This window comes from Pistacia vera, unplaced genomic scaffold (assembly GCF_008641045.1).
Source record: "Pistacia vera cultivar Batoury unplaced genomic scaffold, PisVer_v2 Contig652, whole genome shotgun sequence".
Lineage (NCBI taxonomy): Eukaryota > Viridiplantae > Streptophyta > Magnoliopsida > Sapindales > Anacardiaceae > Pistacia > Pistacia vera.
This window is the reverse complement of record NW_022196504.1, coordinates 53,994-60,128: the sequence shown is the minus strand read 5'-3', so window position 1 is coordinate 60,128 and position 6,135 is coordinate 53,994. Positions and strand designations below refer to the sequence as shown.

At 33.8% G+C, this 6,135-nt stretch overlaps 1 non-coding gene across 1 annotated transcript; it reads left to right on the top strand.

The window, feature by feature from the left end:
- Positions 1-691: 691 nt before the first annotated feature.
- LOC116111877 lies at positions 692-798 on the top strand. The gene has a single exon (XR_004125137.1). It is a non-coding gene; the product is annotated as a small nucleolar RNA R71 (small nucleolar RNA).
- The last annotated feature ends 5,337 nt before the right edge of the window (positions 799-6,135 follow it).

Genomic DNA, 6,135 nt, shown 5'->3' with positions numbered 1-6,135 from the left:
TTATGGCATGAACCTGCTTTCTAGGATTAACTTCTGTTTTGTTTGGCAAGGAACCTTGAGGTCTCCCCTTCAATTGTTCCACCAATTGCCCCATTTGAACCTCCAAATTTCAAATGGACGCTCTTTGATTTTTGAAATTTGTCCTTGTCTCATTCATGAACCTTTCAAACATATCTTCTAGCTTGGTTATTCTCTCTTCTATCGATTGGTAATTGGCTACTGGTCTTGGTGCTCCTTGATTGCTCCAAGAGAAATTTGGATGGTTTCTCCATCCCAGATTGTATATGTTGGAAAAGGGGTCATTCTACAGCTTTTGTGAAGTAGCCATGTAATTCACTTGCTCAATTATTGAGAAGACGAACAGGTTTTCCATTTGGCATTCCACACTCACATGGTTTCCTACACAAAATTCACAAGTTAGATTAGGTGAGTGAATAGAATTTACATTCATACCTCTTAATTGTTCTTGAAGTGATGTAATTTGTGCAGATAATGTGATAGACGCATCAACTTCATGTAGACCCATGCTCCTCTTAGGCATTGCTCACTCATTGGGTCTTTGGTAGTTATTATTGGCCATTACCTTAAGCAGTGCATAAGCATCTTCTGGAGTCTTCTAATTTAATGCTCCTCTACCACCACATCGACCATAATTTGAATATTTGGTTGTTGGACTTGTATTCAAACTGATAGACCATGATGTGGACATTTTCTTAACAACTTTATATACCCCTTCTAAGCTTCATACAGTGATTCATCATTGTCTTGTACGAAAGAGGTAATGTCCTTTCTCATTTTTGCCATCTTCTCGGGGGAAAGTATTTTGCTAGAAACTTCTTAGCTAATCCATCTCATGTGGTGATTATTCCAGCTGGGTGTGACATGAGCCAACCTTTCGCCTTATCTCACAATGAAAATGGAAACAGTCTTAGCCTAATTGCATTGTCAGTCAATCCATTGTGCTTGAACATGTCACATATCTCTAGAAAACTAGCAATATGAAAAATTGGATCCTCATATGAATTTCCACCAAATTGGACTGACTGTTGGGTCATCTGAATTATTGTCGGCTTAATCTCAAAGTTCATTGCAACAAGTGACCTTGTAATACCATAATTGCATGACACAATCCCTCAACGTTCTATGCACTTCTGCCATGATCTCCACATGCACTACAAGAAAAAGTTCAAACTTAAGTATTCACAAAATTTAAGCTTAACTAAAAAAAAAAAAAAAAAAAAAAAACTACAAACAGAAGAACTCAAGCGTAACACTTTACAATATTTACGATTAACTACAAAAATGAAATAAAAGCTTCAATTTAGCACTACACTAGAGACTATCAATATTAATAATCAACTATCCTCGGCAATGGCACCAAAAACTTGATGCTGATTTTTTCAAATGCACATTTAGCAAGTGCACTAGTCACAAAATTTAATAAAGTATCTTTCCCACGAGGATAGTGTTACTAAGTACTGATTTCTCCAGTTTAAGTCCTAATTGAAGCAACAATAAATTGGATTGATGGAAATTTAACAACTAAATACAAATTAACAACTAATAAATGATAAAAATTAAATTAAATACAAAACCCAAAATCCAAACAAATCAAATAGTACTAAAAAATGCTAGGGTGTTGATTTCACCTAGATATGCATACCTGATGCGTGTTTCTTACAACATGCAAAACGAGCAAGTGCACTAGTCGCTCAAGTAATAAAATGATNTGCGTCAGGAATTAGTAATCTTAAGAAGAACACTCAACTAAATTAAATACAACCGCTTGAGTTTGTGTTGTTTAGCTTCATCGATTTCTCTAATTCTTAAGGCTGCCACTAGATTAAATCTTGAGCGCTTGTCTAGGGTTGTTTAGTGGTAAGATTAATTAAGATCGCTTGTTTCTTAATCAATTACAAGTAAGGAGAGATAGGAAAATAGTTCCAACGGTGAATATTCAGGTATGAATTGATTTAATTTTGCATCAATGATCAGTTGTAAGATTCCGATGGTGGATGTTGACTGAGACCCAGTTTCGTTCTATTAATTGATTTCGATTTGAATTGTTTTTGTTTTTGTTTTTGCTAAGATTGTTTTCTGTTTTTCTCAAAACCCCCCAGCCTTATTCACATAATCGAAAATTCAGCTAGACACTCTTCGTGGGATCGACCCTTGCTTACCCTATTTACAGTTCAGTAGTTAGGCTAGGAAGGTTTTTAATCTTGGTTGCCTACGACAGCACACCAGGTGGCCTTGTAATACCATAATTGCATGACACAATCCCTCAACGTTCTATGCACTTCTGCCATGATCTCCACATGCACTACAAGAAAAAGTTCAAACTTAAGTATTCACAAAATTTAAGCTTAACTACAAAATAAAAATAAAAACTACAAACAAAAGAACTCAAGCGTAAGACTTTACAATATTTATGATTAACTACAAAAATGAAATAAAAGCTTCAATTTAGCACTACACTAGATACTATCAATATTAATAATCATCTATCCTCGGCAACGGCACCAACAACTTGATGCTAATTTTTTCAAATGCACATTTAGCAAGTGCACTAGTCACAAAATTTAATAAAGTGATAATAAAGTATCTTTCCCACGATGATAGTGTTACTAAGTACTGATTTCTCTAGTTTAAGTTCGAATTGAAGCAACAATAAATTGGATTGATGGAAATTTAACAACTAAATATAAATTAACAACTAATAAATGATAAAAATTAAAATAAATACAAAACCCAAAATCCAAACAAATCAAATAGTACTAAAAAATGCTAGGGTGTTTATTTCACCTAGATATGCATACCGAATTCATAGAATCCATTACCAAAGTTCTAATTCCCTGATTGAAAATCGAATTCCCTAAGTTGTTTGGTACTCCTTCTTAGGTTATACCACCCCACGTATTCCTATTAACCTTTCGAACCCAAAAATTGAAGTTTAATAGTTCAAGCTCTCTTAAGCTTTGTGGAATTCTATCTTAGATGTCAAAGATCGTGTTTATCTATCTCTAGTTTTCACTCAATCTGTGGTATTTATCCCAAGAGGCACATATCACAAATCACTTCTCAGTCTCATTGTGAGCAACGAACATTTGAATGGTGATCAAGCATCCAAAAGTCATTTAGCAAAGAGATAAAAACTCAATCATGAAATTAAAACTCAATGTAAATCAATTCATATAAATTTGAACCATGTATCAAGGTTACATCAAACCCTAGCTAAACAATTCAGTTCATACTCAGAAACAAAATAAAATAACAAAAACAAGTTGAATCAAGGTTCACCTTTGAAAAATAAGCAAAAGATGGAAAAATCTTCTCTAATTTGAAGCCCAAATCTTCAATAATCGTCATTCGGAGTTTCCAAGCTCAAGTTACGCAATTTATGCTCAAAACCGTCATTTATGCTAAAAATTATCGTTTAGGCCTACAAAGGAAAATTAATAGAATTAAGTAGCAATTATGGCCCAAATTGTATGAGAAGTATCCTAAATCCTATTGAAATTCAATACAAAATCACTATGAAAAATAGGACTATCAGAGTCTGGAAAGGTATGTAAACTCAGAAAATCTTTATATGGGTTGAAACAATCTCCGCGTGCCTGGTTTGGGAAGTTTAGTAGTGTGGTGTCTAAGTTTGGTTTACGTAGAAGCGCTTATGATCATTCTGCCTTTTATAAGCAGTCTAGTTCTGGCATTCTTCTTCTTGTTGTTTATGTTGATGACATTGTGATCACGGGTAGTGATTGTGGTGACATTCATAGTTTGAAAGATTTTTTGGCTTCTAAATTTAACACGAAAGATTTGGGCTCTTTAAAATACTTTCTAGGAGTTGAAGTTTCTAGGAGTATAAGAGGAATTGTTTTGTCTCAACGAAAGTATGTGTTAGATTTGTTGACTGAAACAAGAATAACTGGAGCTAAACCTTGTGATACTCCTATGTTTCCTAATGTGAAGTTGAATGCTAAGGATGGAGTGGTGTTTGGTGATGCAGAGCAATATAGATGGATTGTTGGAACTTACGGTAACCCGTCCAGATATTGCATTCTCAGTAAGTGTGGTGAGTCAATTTATGTCATCCCCCATGACACCTCATTGGGATGCAGTTCTTCATATCTTGCAATATCTCAAGGGAGCTCCTGGACATGGAATCCTTTACAGTAATTATGGTCATAGTAAAGTAGAAGGATTTTCATATGAAGATTGGGCAAGATCATTTGTAGAAAGACGTTCTGTGACTAGATTTTATGTCTTTGTTGGAGGAAATCTTGTTTCATGGAAAAGTAAGAAATAGTTTATTGTAGCTAGATCAGGTGTAGAATCTCAGTATCGAGCTATGGCACAAGTGACATGTGAGCTTATATGGATAAGACATCTTCTTGGAGAAATTGGAGTTGGTGATCCAAAGACTATGGATTTTGTGGTGTGACAATCATGCAACAAATACATATAGCAAATAATCCAATTTTTCATGAGCGAATAAAGCACATAGAGGTGGATTGTCATTTTGTATGGGAAAGGCTTGAAAAATATTTAATTGCTACTAATCCTGTTAGAACAAGGAAACAACTAGTTGATATCTTTACTAATCTCTAGTTGGAAAAAGGTAACTTACATTTGTAACAAGTTAGGCATGATAGATATATATGCTCCAGCATAAGGGGGAGTGTTAGAAATAATGTAAATATAGGTTAAGTGTAATTATGTAATTGTGATAAAGTAAATATATTATGGCTGTATATTGCATTTTTTAATTAATGAAATAAATAGTAAAAGGATTCCTTTTCTCCTAACAAAAACAATGGACCATACCCGGCTAACAGTTTTAGTTGACTAGACCTCAGCATTTGGTGTTGGAGTAGGTGCCCTATAGCCAATCAATTTGTAATACCCAAAATGTCAAAGGTATGTTCCTAACTCAAAATAGTCCTTTAGATGTTAATTTTATGTTAAAAAGCATAAAATCAAACTAAGGGCAAAATAGTCAATTCATTTGGAACGGTATTAATCAATTATTCATAGAAAGGTATTAAGGGCAAAATAGTCATTTTGCCTATGGATAAGCATTGAAAAAGTCAAGGATGAGTAGGCTCAATTGCATTTGATGGCATTAATTAAGTAATAATTATGTCTAGTTTGAAATGACCAAAATGCCCTTATATGAAGAATTAAGGACTTATGAGTTATACAACTAAAATAATTGGGCCAATAGCATAATTTTGGAAAATAAATGAAATATTTTCCTATAAATGAGATGAAATTCGTTCAAGCCAAGGGAGAGAGCATTTCTTCAACATTTCCTCCATTTTCTCTTAAATCTTCCATGAAACAAGCTTTCTTTCTCTAAGTTTTAAAGGAGTTTTGCATAATTTTTCAAGGAGAACAAGATAGGAGCCTTGGATCTTCAATTTGAAGGGTTTAAGGTAAGGATTAAAAACTTTAGTTTTGATGTGATTTGAAGATTTGAAGTAGATGTTGAGGTATAATGTTATATATGTAGGATTAAGGTGTAAAAGAAGTCAAAGGCAAAGGATTTGTTGGAGGAAGTCTTTAAAAAGGTAAGGAAGGAAACCTACCATACTTTCGGGTTTATGCTAGGGTTTGAGATTTTTATGAAACCTTAAATTAAGGCTTTAAGGCATAGAATTAGTGAAGACAAGTGTAGTTTAACCATTTATTCTACTTATTGCCTGAATTCATTAAAATGAAGTTATTGCTATTTATGTTTTATGAGTTGTTATGTTTAATTGACGAAGAGAAGTGTGGTGACTGATTGTGGCAAAACTTGTAGTATGGGAGGCCACATGGTGTTGAATGGTTGCTATTAGAAGTGTTGAGGTGTTGTTGCATTATCTTACAATGTTATAACAATAAGGAGTATGGGAATGAGATTTTACACTCCTTTAAGATGTTAAAGACTAGTAAGGGAGGTTTATTGATCCATAAGTTGACCTATTGGTTAATTGTCAATAGGAATTGATGTGGCATAGTTAATATGAAAAGTCGGATTTTGTAAGCTTAGGGGTTATGTTAACCTGCTTCAGTATTTCGACCATAACTTGATTATAAAAAATCAAAATGAGATGATTCTTGAAGCATTGGAAAGCTAAGACACGACCT